Raw genomic sequence first — 14,422 nt, forward strand, 5'->3', positions numbered from 1 at the left:
GTACTTTAAAGAAAACATACACACCAGTATTCCATTTCTCCCTAAACATTTTAAGCATCGAAGTCTTTAACTAACGCGATACCGGAGTCAACAAGCATACTTTTAGAATTTGATTAAAAGGGAATATAATATGGAATCGCGTATCTCCAGAATTTAAAGACCAGACAATCGCAAACTCGTTTTCAATAAAATTATTTTATTCATTCAGCAGTTTGTGAGAGGGACATCCAGCAGGGAGAGACACACACACCGGTTTTCATTGACAACATTGTTTTTTTTTCAATTCCTCTTGTCTAACAGGAATGTTTTGTTTGTGGACAGACTGTTAGACAAGAGGAAAAGACCGCCTCCTCCTCCGAAGCATTTCGTTGATCCGATCACGAACTCTCCGCAGCAAGGGTTGAGAATCTCCGATTCACCATCATACTAATGGTTTCCCGGAGATTGCAAGGCACTTTTGCCTTTGGACCCATCGAAATTTACAGACGTGGTCCACCCCCAGTAAATTTCAAAAGTCACAAGATTTCGAAACACGAGGGCGGCGTAGCGGTCGGCTCTTGCTTTCCCGTCTATGCCGATGCACTGCAAGTACAACCCCCCCTCCATCTCCTGGGTGATGGGTAGCAGTTGGACATCTGGGAGAATTATTCGTCCCACTGGCATCTGTGAATTCCGCTGTGCTTCCTGGGGGGAGATAGCCGGCAGGGACAGCATCAACAGATTCCTGCGCGGTGGTGAACTGAGAGGCCGGGATGGAGTGTCCTGAGGCGGTGTGTGCTCTGCAGGCTACGAAGAAATAATGAAAGAAAGAAAAGAAAGAAAATATAATTATCAAACGTGAGACTGTCTTTCTCTGACTTACATTCCCGAATGCGGGAATGACGTGCTAATGCATTGGTTTAACAGTCCGGGTGTGGCAAGCCCCCAATGTCTCCCGACTTCGGCAAAAGGCACCCGCCTTTCATTGGAAGACCTTACACTCAATTTAAACACAAGCTGTCTTTCTGTATGAACCTCTAAGCTGGTTCATACAGAAAATGTAGAAATGCATTAGCCTGATCATGATTAAAAAACACATAATTAAACACGCGTTTGCGATTTAAATCCGAACACGATTTAAATCAATATAAATGTTTATATTGTAACGCATACTGTCCAGCCTCCATTTCTGTATAAAAATTTACTGTTGCACACACACACACAATAGAAGCAGGAACCGCTATCAGAAGGGAAGATATGTTCAAAATATAAAAGTCAATTGATTGTCCATAATATCACTTACCTATTTTTTCGAAGAAATGTTTGTTAAAATAAAAGTCCAGCACCAGCTGGATTCGAACACACAACCTGCCAGTTGGTAGTCACGCACCTAGACCAGTAGGCTACAAGACAGCTCGCATGATCAGGCAGGCGAAACAGCCCTACACAGACCTGCCGCAGTACATGGATATAACCATACCGTTATTAAATTCTTTAGATATGCGATTCCATATTATATTCCATTTTAATCAAATTCTAAAAGTATGCTTGTTGACTCCGGTATCACGTTAGTTAAAGACTTCGAAGCTTACAATGTTTAGGGAGAAATGGAATACTGGTGTGTATTTTTTTCTTTAAAGTACCAAGACCAGCCATATACTGTATGTTTACGTTCCAAAATTAATATCGTTTATGGCCTTCACACGCGTTACAGTATGCTCCTATTCTTTTTATGCTCAGCTACTAAGATTTCCCTTCAAAATTCAATATCTACAACGGGCACAGTAAAGACGTTTACAGTAAGTCTTTCTACGACAGACCAACGGACCACGAGTGCCCCTGTCGGTCAACCAATCACGTACCGCGGTATCGCGTGTCATCATACCTGCGGTATCTGTACTGCGGTGTCTGTACCGCGCACTTTGAATGGCTGCATCTGTAGTGATATACATTATATTTTTAAAATCTGCAACATTTACAAAGCAAAATAATAAAGCATAATAATGTATTAAAAAATGCTCATTAATTTCCATTCCAAGGACAGAGCAACCCTTAATATAATGTAATGCAAGACCAGTTGTTTTAAAAAATGAGGAGTAACAAGTCAGCGATATTGTTTAATTAGTGAGCAGTGGTAGATTGTGAGTATAACTATCCCACTATACCAGGCTACAGCTGTGAACACAGCTCAGAGTTCTTCTAATTGTCTGTGACAGGATTTGTATACAGGAAAGTGCTTTGCATACCTGTGCTGCCTCACTGCTCTAAACAGAAGCAGTAATCACTGCTCTGTTGCATTGCTCAGGAGGATTTAAAGCTGACAGTCCTTCCCTGTTACAGTCACTGAGACACACAGATGACATGGCTTCACTGGGGATGATCGTCTGCACGCTAGTGCTCTTTGCTCAAGGTAAGAGGTCTTGTTACTCCTTGATTAGAGCTGGTCACTATGGATTCTATGGATTTTAAAAAATATAGTGAACCTAATGTTTCTGTGTGTGTTCTTGATGCTAGCAGACAGGCTGGGAGATTCCTGTTTTCACCTTGATTTCTCTCACTTTGGTCATTTTTTCTCTAGAGTCAAGAGGTGAAATTGTGGTCACTCAGTCTCCAACATTTCTGTCTGCTCCACTGGGAGGCACAGTGAAAATCAACTGTAAATCTGTGACAGCGATAGATGATGACATGGCCTGGTACCACCAAAGACCTGGACAAGAACCTAAACTTCTGATTTATGAAGGTCCCAAACGCTTCACTGGAGTTCCTGACAGGTTCTCAGCATCTGGATATGACTTTGATTTCAATTTAACAATCAGCAGCATCCAGGCAGAAGATGCAGGAGATTACTATTGTCAACAGCATGAAGCAAGACCTCTCACACAGTGAAACACAGCTGTACAAAACCTCCCTAGCTGTACAAAAGCTGCTCTGGCTCAGAAATCAAACCTCAGAAACTATCCTGTGAACAGACAACCAGTAAGTATGTTTAAATAACTTTAAAATAAAAAAGCAAAATTTAAAATCTGTTTCCAGCACATGTTATTGGCATTGCCTGTTTTACTCAATGTTGCTATTTACAGTATATTGATGTACTGTAACACTGTACTGTGTATATTACATTTACATTTCCCAATACATTTATATTTCTACAATACGTTTTGTTTTTGCTAAGATTGCAGTTTTTCTCCCCATTTTTTTTTGTTTTGCTGGAATGTGCTGTAAATATCACTGTAAAGCTATGATGTGCTTATTCCTAGCTTGTCCTTGTGAAATTCACCCAGAACTTTTGAAAGGGATAACAGAATATAACATAATTGAAAAAGTGGAGGAAAAATATACTTTGCAGAGTCATTATACATGACTAAAGTTATGAAAATACTAAATAAGATTTAATCTTAGTACTGAGCCTTGTTTTTGAAATACAATTTGCATGTTGTTCATCTTTAATGCATTTATCAAGTATTAATAAATAATGCATTTATTAATTATAATGTAGGGTGACTCCAAGGTTACAGATGGTTTTGGATAAAAATTGAATTTACTAAGCCTTATATTTTTTTGCTCTTTCAGTAGATTTTAAATTGTTTAAGTGCAATTTAACACCCCATTAAGCATCAAGGAATCACATGTACAGAATGGATGGATCCAAAAAAATCTCATGAATAAAGGGCAATGTGTGCCCTTTAAATGCAGTTCTGGAAGACACATACATTTTTTCAAGTCTCAGTTTCTAAAAGTTTTAAAAGGTCTAAAAGGTTTATTCCATGCAGAAGAGAGAAGAAAAGAAACACAACATTTTGGCTGTGGAGCCTTCTTCAGGCCACACCTGAAGCATGGAATCAGCATGGAATAAACCTTTATTTGTTCCTTTGCAGCCTATGGATGGTGACGCATCAACTTACTTGAACTACTTTTGAAAATGTATCTTTATTATAAAAAAGTTGGTGATGATGAACTACTGAAAACCACCTTAACCAAAATTAAATACATTGCAATATATCCTCAGCTTTACGTAATCCCTCCTCTGTCCCTTTAAGAAGGCGTAGACCTCGCCTAGACACTTAACTTATCACCTTACCTGTTCAGCACCACACCTCCGGCTTCTTCCTATTTTTGTAATCTCTGGCACTTCTCTCACTGTTCAGTATTGTTTTTTTTCCTTCTTAGAGCTTTCATTGTTTAGTACTTCATTTTCCTGACTGCGGCCTTTTGGTTTCGGCGTTTGTTTTTCTCTATGGTTTTTTGGATATTTTAAGTCCCCGGCTTGGATTCTCGATTACGTCTTTTGGATTTGGGCTCTTGGTTTCGGCATTTGTGTTTTCCTCCTCATTGGTACTTGAACCCTCGGACTTGGATTTTTCATTACGACTTCTGGTTCCTGGGTTGGACATTTCTGTTTCCCTCCTGTTCTGGCACTTGGACCCCTTGACTAGGATAATCGACTGCGTCTTTTACTCTAACATTCATCTATTTTTCGATACTCCGCCCAGGATCTCCTTTACTCTATCATATGCGCTCTTAACAGAGCGTAACATAATACTGAGCCGTAAGTATATAAGCAGAGTTAGACTCAATGCATGGACTTCTTCATCAATGGTCTCAAGCCGTCATGCAACTACTGTACACGCATTGGCTTTTATAAACGGGGTGGTCTTCACCTTAACCAGAGGGGATCATTAATTCTATCCCAAAATATAGCAGAGAAGCTGCCTGCTTGACTAGTAAGAGTACCACCCAGGCCTCAGCCATGTGATCTTAAATCGCGTACTGTGTACTCCCACCTCTAGTTCACCTCCTGTTCCGACCCAGGTTCTCTACCACACGGCATCCCATCAATCACATAACTATCCAGAATATGAGTGTGAATAGTATTGCAACTATCACTAGACCTAGATTATAATTCAGGCGTTCCTTTAGGGGCTTTTGTGTTGACAATTTAATCTCCATTCCACTGGTAAACCTTAATCAGAAAAAACAAGAAACTACCATAAAATGCTCACTGTTAAATGTTTGCTCACTAGGCAGCAAATCAGTTCTGGTTAATGATAGGGTGCTTGACACCAACTCTGACCATTGCCTAGTAACAGAAACCTGAGTTAGACCCACTGACACTATTCCTTTAGTTGAAGCCTCACCTAATGGCTATACTTTTTTACAGCAAGCTTGTTGCTCAGGGCATGGAGGTGACCTAGCAGCCATCTTCAGTGAGTTTGTAAGAATTTAATTAAAAACTATTAATAACTTTCACCCATTTTAAGCAATGCCTCTTAAAATGACACCCAAATCATCTACATACATTATTTTAGTGTACAGACCCCCAGGACCATATGCATTGTTTCTTGCTGAATTTGGTGAACTGCTCTCTGATTTAGTTATTAATTTAGACAAAGTTGTGATATTAGATTACTTTAACATACATATGGACATACAGACAGACACTTTCAGTAAAGTTTTCTTGTCTCTCCTTGACTCTGTAGGTTGTAGTCGACATATAACAGGACCAGCACACATATGCGAGCATACATTAGACTTAATTATCACTCATAGAGCTGATATTCATCATGTACTGGTCCATCCCATCAATAACTCTTTTTCTGACCACTCTTTAATTACTTTTGAGATTCAGCTGCCCTTGATAGCTGCCAAGGAGAAGACGATTACAACATGACACATCAATGGGGGTACTTCATTAAATTTCATGAACACGATGAACAATGCTAGCTTTATCTCCAGTAATAATGTTAATGAAATCACACATAACTATAATACAGTGGTCAGACAGGCCCTTGATGAAACTGCCCCATTAAAGACTAAGGTAGTCAAAACCACTAGACACTCTCTATGGTTAAATTATCACACATGATCCCTTAAACACGAGTGCTGCAAATGAGAGCGCAAATGGAGGTCTACTGGTCTACAAGTATTAAAGTCAGCATGGACTGATAGCCTGAAACAATGTAAGAAAGCCCTATGAAGAGCTCGTTCAGCTTGCTACTCTGAACTTAAAGAAAGCAATACAAATAACCCTCACTGCCTATTTAAGACAATAGCCAATCAGACAAATAAGACCAATTCTATAGCACCATCAAACTTTAGTAGTGATGATTTCATTAACTTCTTTAACAATAAAATGAACACCATCAGACTTCAAACACAATCAAATAAGTCTGGTACAGAAACAATATGAGCACCTCTTTAGTGTTTTTCAATTAGTTCATGAAAGGGAACTCAAGAAATTAATTATTAGGACTAAGTCAACCATCTGTCCGCTAGATTCCATTCCTACTCAGCTAGTCAAAGATTCCCTTGAAGTACTGGCAGGACCTATAATTATTATGATGAAAACTTCCCTTGCATCAGGCGTTGTACCTGATCAATTTAAGGTAGCGGTTGTTAGACCACTCCTTAAGAAGCCAAATGTGGATCCACTAGTTCTTAACAACTACAGGCCTGTCTCAAACGTCCCATTTCTATCTAAAATTCTTGAGAGAATAGTTGTGGCCCAACTTCAATCGTATTTGGACTCAAATAATATACTTGAGAAATTCCAGTCTGGTTTCCCCCCAGGCCACAGCACTGAAACTGCATTAACAAGAGTCTAAAAAATGATTTTCTGTTAGCTATTGATGTGGAGAATGCAACAGTGCTTGTGCTTCTAGATCTTAGTGATGCCTTTGACACAGTTGAACACTCTGTTTTGTTACATAAGCTTGGGTTTGAGGTTGGCTTATGTGGAACCGTACTTAAGTGGTTAACTTCATTTAACTAATCTTTTTCGTTATGTTCAAATATCTAATAATTGTACTGCTTTGTCAATGTCACCAGTTCAATTTGGGGTACCACAGGGATCAGTGCCAGGACCAATATTGCTATTTCTCTCTCTCTACATACTGCCACTAGGTAGGATAATATGAAAACATATTGACATGAATTTTTCAATTCAAGAGCTTCCATACAATGGATGAGCTGGCTAAAGCAAACGACCTGAATGACTTTTGAGGTTTGAGACACGAGACTTCTCTGGTGCATGTGACAGTATGTTAGATACATTTACAGCTGACAGTAGTGCTGGTAGGCTTGTAATAAGTCTGCAGATGACCACACAATCTTTCAGACACATACTGTATCTGCAAAAAAGGCAACAGGCACTAATGGCATCACTGCCTCTCTTTTAAAAAACTGTGCAGAGAAATTAACACCAGCATGGTGTCCTATCTTTCAGAAGTCAGTTGACTCTCACTCTGCTCCAGTGCTCTGGAAAAAAGAAATCATCGTGCCAATACCCAAAAAGCCCTGTCCCTCAGATAACAATGACTACAGGCCGGTAGCACTGATGTCTGTTGTGATTAAATGCTTTGAGAGGATTATGGTATCCGTGCTGTGCTCAGAAGTGAACACTGTACTGGATCCACATCAGTTTACATATAAACACTGGCGGGGTACCGATGATGCAATTAACAGCATCTTATTCTAAAATGCCTAGAGGACCCCAATGCCTATGCTCGGATGCTGTTTGTGAACTTCAGCTCTGCATTTAATTTGCTGCACCCCCATCTATTGATTAGTAAGCTGAAGCAAATGTCTGTTAACCATAACATTATAAAATGGTAACATTCATTTTTAACAAACTGCATACAGTATGTCAGGGTCAACAAAACTCTTTCTGAGTCACAATCTACTAGCACAGGTGCCCCTCAGGGCTGGGTGAGCTCTCCAGTTCTGTTCATACTTTATACAAATAATTGTACAAGCAGTAGTCAAAGCAACTTCATTTTCAAATTCTCAGATGATACAGCTGTTCTTGGCTTAATGCATAGAGGTAGCAGCTCATCTGTGTACATGTCAGAAATCCAAAAATGTGTGCAATGGTGTGACAACAACAGCCTAATTTTGAATGTTAATAAAACAAAAGAAATAGTTTTTGATCCCAGAACAGTTGGTGATCACTCACAGGTAGTAACTTATCACTCAGGTTGACTCATATAAATACTCAGGTGTACATATACAGTAGACTGTAACCTGTGCTGGTCTACTTATGTTGAGAGTGTTTGTGCCAAAGTTCAGCAGCACTTATATTTCCTGTTAAGACTAAGAGTGTTTGGGGTTTGACAGGAAGTAATGCTACTCTTCTACCTTTCTGTAATCGAGAGCATTATCAGCTATGGTATTTCAGTGTGGTTTGGTTATCTATCAGTTCATATTAAATCGTAAATTATCTGCCTCATCCAGACAGCTTTGAAAGTCATAGGAGTGAAACAGAACCTCTCCCTGTAGACAATCTGAAAAATCCCTAATCAAACAGGCAGGAAACATTATATCAAATCCTTCCCACATCCTCAACTCTGAATATAAACTTCTTCCTTCTGGCAAATGTTTTAGGGCTCCCAAATGTAACTCAAGCAGATACAAACATTCCTGTGTTCCACTCTCCATTAAAGCTGTCAACGCAAATGTCAAGGATAAACACAATTTTGACTCTTACAACCCACTTGAGTGCAATATGTTTTTGTGATGTGTTGTTAATGTTACGTTATGTGCTATACTGTACATGTGCAATAGAATGATGTGCAATATTTTCAAAAACTTTTTTGTAATAGTATAATGTGCAATATTGTTCTTATTTTTTGTAATATTAAAATGTGCAATGTTTTTCTTCTCTCTTTTTTTGTATTCTATTCTATTTAAATGTACAGGAGTGCTGGGTGTCCATAAAAAAATTCCCTCAAGGGACAATGAAATATTACTTATATTAATTTTCATTCATATGCTGATGACACTCAAATATAAATTTCTTTTACACCTAGTGACAATTCTTTTTATCACTTTATTATCACTTCAGTTTATTGCATTCATGACGTAAAGACTTGGATGTGTGAAAACTTTTTGTTACTTAACTCTGATTAAACTGATGTTCTGTTGTTTGGAGGCAACAATACTGATAGGTCTACTATAACTTCAGCACTTAACTCAAAGAATTTAAAAATTTGCCTCAAAGACTCAGCACGTAACCTAGGTGTCATATTAGACACAAGGCTCTCATTTAACTCTCATGTTAAAACAGTATCGAAAACATGCTTCCTACAGTTAAGAAATATTGCAAAACTAATGCAGTTTTTCTCCACTCAAGACACAGAGAAATTAATAAATGGTCTTGTATACAGCAGGTTAAACTACTGCAATGCCCTACTATCAAGGATCGCCTATCACTCTTTCAACACCTTACAGCAAATTCAGAATGCAGCAACTAGAGTTGTTACAAGAGCAGAAAGTACGACCATATAACCCCCATACTTAGCTCTCTTCATTGGCTTCCTGTCAGGTACAAGGCAGACTTCAAAATTATTTTACTTACTTTTACTCTCGGAGGTCTGGCACCTGTCTATCTAATGGAACTTATTAATGTACACCATCCAGGTCACCTGCTTAGATCACAGAATGCAGGTCTTCTTATTTCATGCATTAATAAAAAAACAGATGGTGGTAAAGCCTTTAGTTACAGGGCCCCTAGCTTATGGAACAGTCTCCTACCCCGTATTTGCGATGCCGAGTCAATTTCAGTATTCAAATCCAGTCGAAAACCTATTACTTCAGACTAGCTTACTCACACCTTACATCATAGCCTGGTGCAACTATGGCCGCTGGCGCTTCTGTACATGCCATTGTGTGTCTCCATGTTGGCCTACCAGGCAGATACATCTGTTCTGACCAAACTATCCTATTCTCCTCCTCACATGTCCAGATGGCACCTGGGCTGGGCACTACCTGAGTTGGATGCTGCATCGCCGCCATAGATCCAAGAGGGACATCATGGATATAGCTATCGTGTAGGAAGATTTTGCTGGTCTACAGAGATCTGCGTGGAGTACTGACATACAGAAGACATGGTGGATGGGTGGATTTATACCCCCATTCATTTATTTCTTTTTAAAAATTTTATAATGTTAGCATGTCCAAAGGGGTTGGGCAGCCAGCTGACCTTGGACCCCTAGAGTTTTTTTTGTCCTGACTCAGAGGTTTTTGGTTCCTCTCCTCTGTTGTCTTCTGGTCTTTTCTGTTCTGTATTCACAACATGTATGGTCACTTGCATTGTTAAGCACCTTGGGGCAACCTTGTTGTGAAAGGTGCTATATGAAAATAAATTGAATTGAATTACGCCAATTATCATGACAGTTGTGAGACTTACAATTGGCTTAAGCCCCACAGGACCGTTCCACCCCTCCCGCTCCTCCACTGCCCTCCCCCCCATTCATATACCAAGCCCTTCCTCTCCACCTATTCCTCCTGTCACCCTGGAAAGATTTGATGGAGACTTATCTAAATGCCGTGGTTTTTGGCACAATGTACTTTGTTTTTTCAACTCCAATCGGACAGCCTTTAAGAAAGGGTTGCCTTTATGGTTTCTTTGCTCACCAGTTGAGCATTGGATTGGGCTACCTCCTTAATTGAGCAAGATACACTCATGGTTCATGACTTTGGCCTTTTTCAAGAATACCTTAGAACCGTCTTCAATCGACCTGATCCCAGCCTAGTTTCACATTCTAGCAGCATTGACATCTTGGAATTGGGAAGCTCTTATTTTTCAATACCGACAAGGCTTATCAGAGAAATTAAAAGATCATTTAACTGTCTTGCCTCCTACTAGTAAAACCATTGAGGAAGGAATCACTCAGATCATCAACTTGGATAACAGGTTTCGCGAAAAGCGACTGGAAATATCACGGTCATGGAATTTCACAGCATCACAGACTTTTTCGGCTTCTTATGTGTCCCCTCAACAACCAATAGAAATAGCCTATTCTAGACTCACTCCAGAGGAGAAGACCAGACATCACTTGGAGGGTCGTTGCCTCTATTGCTGTCAAATTTCTGGGCTTCCTGTCAAACCTCAGAGAAGGCAACATTCCCAGCCTACCTTACAATCAGGGGTGAGTATATCTCCATTCATTACCAATACTCCAACTTCACTCTATCTTCTGGCCACTCTCTCCTGGAATTATAATCATCTGCCCCTCTCTGCCTTTATAGACTCTGGAGCATCCAGGAACTTCTTAGACTCATCCTTTGTCCTGGAATGTCCCTCTACTCCCAGTTAATCCACCTCTCTGGGTCCAGACTATTGACGGCTCTTCCATTTCTTCAGGCCCAATTTCCTGGCAGACCACCTCACTCATTCTGCAGTATCTCAAAATATACAGTTTTTTTCTTCTGGAGTCCCCTTCACACCCCCTCCTTTTGGGGTACCCTTGGTTACATCAGCATGATTCCCAAATATCTTTGTCACGTAATGAACTATTATCTTGAGGTTGTAATTGTCTATCTCATTGCTGCCGTCTGCTTTTAAAGCTAGGCTTCAGAGACCTCTCTAATCTGAAGTGTCTAGAGTTCCACATTATTAGTGTTCTTTTGGAAGCTTTCAATAAACAAAAATCCCTAACCCTACCCTCCCCTCATCGTCCTTATGGCTGTCCTATTGACCTCCTTCCCAACACTCTTCCTCCAAAGGGGAAAATCTACCCACTGTCAAATACAGAATCACGTGCATTGGAAGAGTATAACCAGGAATCACTCCAAGCTGGCATTATTCACCCTCTAGCTTGTTTTTTGTTAAAAAAAAGGATGGAGATTACCGCGATCTTAATGAAATTACCATTAAGAATCGATACCCATTACCCTTAATTACTGCTGCTCTAGAATCTATACACAGCGCCACCATCTTCACTAAATTAGATTTACGTGAAGCATACAATCTCATTTGTATCAGGTAGGGTGACGAATGGAAAACCGCCTTCATCACAACCCATGGACACAGCAAATATTTGGTTTGAATATCTGGGTAATGCTCCCGCAGTTTTTCAGAATTTTAAGAACAATGTTTTCCGTGATATCATACAAAGATTTGTGTCAATTTCTTTAAATTATGATTTACATTTTTTCCAACAGCTTTCAAGATCACTTCGTTCATGGCCAAGACGTCCTTTCCCGTCTTATCAAGAACAGATTAAATGTTAAACTTGAAAAATGTATTTTTCATGTATCCACGATTCCCTTCCTAGGATATGTTCTTTCTCCTCAGAGAATCAAAAAGGATCCGAGCAAGATAATCGACTACGTCTTTTGGATTTCGGCTGCTGGTATATACTCTAACTTTAATCTATTTTCTCCACCCAGGATCCCCTTTATTCTGTAATACGCGCTCTTAACAGAGGAAGCCAGTGCAAGGACTCCAGAATAGGAGTAATGTGATCACTTGCTGTAGACCTGGTCAGGATTCTGACTGCCAAATTCTGGAGATACTGGCGTATGTTCAATGTGGATTCAGCAAGTAGAGCATTTCATTAGTCAATTCAGGAGAAGACAAATGTGTTGATTGGCTTTTCAGCAACAGTTTGCGATGATATAGGATGTAGTCTGGTGATATTTCTGAGGTGAAAGAATGATGTTTTGAAAATATGTTGCACATGTGGGTCGATTGTCAAGCCTGACTCAAATATCACACCAAAGTTTTTAAGTTTAGACTGAAGTTCAAGTACTGTAGCATCTGTAGTACAGTAGGGTTACAGCATTGGCTTTACAAAGTTGATTGGGGGTGTCAATAAGTACGACTTTAAACTTTGCCATCTTTACTGTAGCCAGAACCAAGTGCACACTTTTTTATATGCTACATGATGAACTCTATAGTCTGTATAACAGTATTCGTTGTGCCTCATAAATTTTAATTCCAAAATTAAGGAACCCCAATTAGGCTACAATTATTACGATGTTAGCCATGGATATTGAGTATCTGGTTAATTCTGTATAACAGGCTTTTCTCAGTACCCCCACAGGTGTCATTCCAGGAATCCATCGATTATCTAAGTGCGTGAACCAATACAGGAGTAGACTATTCTGGCATGCAATGGGCACATGGCAGGATACACCCTGGATTGGATGCTAGTCGCAGGACGTACACACTCATGCCAAGGCCAGTTTTTTCAAAGGTCAATTAACCTATCAATACAGTATGTTTTTGAACTGTGGGAGGAAACTAGAGTACCCAGAGAACATATTAACTCCATGAGTATAACATCCCAAGAACTGAATCCAGGGCTCCAGGGCTGTGAGGCAACAGTAATAGCTACTGTGTCATTGTGCCACCCTTCATTCCAGGACACTTTTAAACAAAACAACCAGCAGAAAACATATCAACTTAGAACACATACTGTATATTGCATTATACCAGCATACAGTAAAGTCGTGTCTATATAAAGAAACTCGGTACATGATATAACAACCATTTCTAATATAAAAGAAAAATAAAAGGGATAATACATACGCTGCTGTACAAAAGTTGTTGAAATTTTCCATGTTTCTACTCTTTCATTTCAGTTTTTCCTTTGTTATGTAGAAACTGAATGAGATCTGCCACTGAAAATGTAGCTATTTTGTTTTGACATCTATATTTTAAAGTACAAAAAGTAGACTTTTAATTTCATGGAATTGAAGAAGAAAAACAATTATGGTAACAAATTAAGTTTGTAATGGACGTTCGGGAGAACCAAAAGAATTGACCACTCTGTGAGCTCACAAAGAAATCAGATGGATCTGGGCTTTGGAGTATAATAGGAAAGAGAGTAAATGGTTATCAAATCAAGACATTTCAGTGTTTTCTTTTAATTTCTTTAATTTACATGTCACGTGTCACTTTATAATTTATAGTAACATTTGTACAGATCAGTGACAGAAAATACAATGTAAATGCATTCCTATTTGAGTTTGCAACATAAATGGTCATTCAAGAGAATAAGCTTGGTTTACTAAAGTACAATAAAAAAGCACTTGGACTATGCTGGGAACCCTAGTGGTCCTAATGGGTTGGCTGGCCCAGCAGCCTCCGGGGCATGAAAACATAAAAATGTCCAGTGTAGGGTGGTATGGTGGCTCTGTGGCTCAGGATCTGCACCTATGGCTGGAAGGTTGCCCATTCTTATCCCACGGCCGGCAGAGGAATCCTACTCTGTTGGGTCCCTGAGCAAGACCCTTAACCTCATCTGCTCCAGGGGCGCTGTACAATGGCTGACCCTGTGCTCTGACCACAAGCTTCTCTCCCTGTCTGTGTGCCTCATGGAGAGCAAGCTGGGGTATACAAAAAGACAAATTCCTAATACAAGAAATTGTATATGGCCAATAAAGTGATCTTATCTTATCTTACCTCTCTCTTATGTCCACTTCAAGCAGATTGCTGTTCTGCCTCCCCTTACTGTATGTGTTTCTATTGACACTGATGTATATGACCCACAATATGTTGCTGTAGGGTAGCCTAAGAGTGGGCAAGATACAGGCTCTCCAAAGTTTTACTCTGTCATTACCATTATCTGTCAAATACAGTAGATATCAGATTTACAGTAAAAAGTTGCAAAATACTTTGCAGATAATGTAAAATGCTTACCTAAAGAGTCACTTTTGT

At 39.5% G+C, this 14,422-nt stretch overlaps 1 long non-coding RNA gene across 2 annotated transcripts; it reads left to right on the plus strand.

The window, feature by feature from the left end:
* Positions 1–2,289: 2,289 nt before the first annotated feature.
* LOC107079965 (uncharacterized) lies at positions 2,290–13,609 on the plus strand. Of its 2 annotated transcripts, XR_011183748.1 has the most exons (4): positions 2,290–2,389; positions 2,558–2,955; positions 9,719–10,904; positions 11,005–13,609. It is a non-coding gene; the product is annotated as an uncharacterized lncRNA (long non-coding RNA). The 2 variants fall into 2 exon arrangements; XR_001480859.2 differs by having other exon boundaries at positions 9,719–13,609.
* The last annotated feature ends 813 nt before the right edge of the window (positions 13,610–14,422 follow it).

Source organism: Lepisosteus oculatus, chromosome 26, assembly GCF_040954835.1.
Source record: "Lepisosteus oculatus isolate fLepOcu1 chromosome 26, fLepOcu1.hap2, whole genome shotgun sequence".
NCBI classification, from domain to species: domain Eukaryota; kingdom Metazoa; phylum Chordata; class Actinopteri; order Semionotiformes; family Lepisosteidae; genus Lepisosteus; species Lepisosteus oculatus.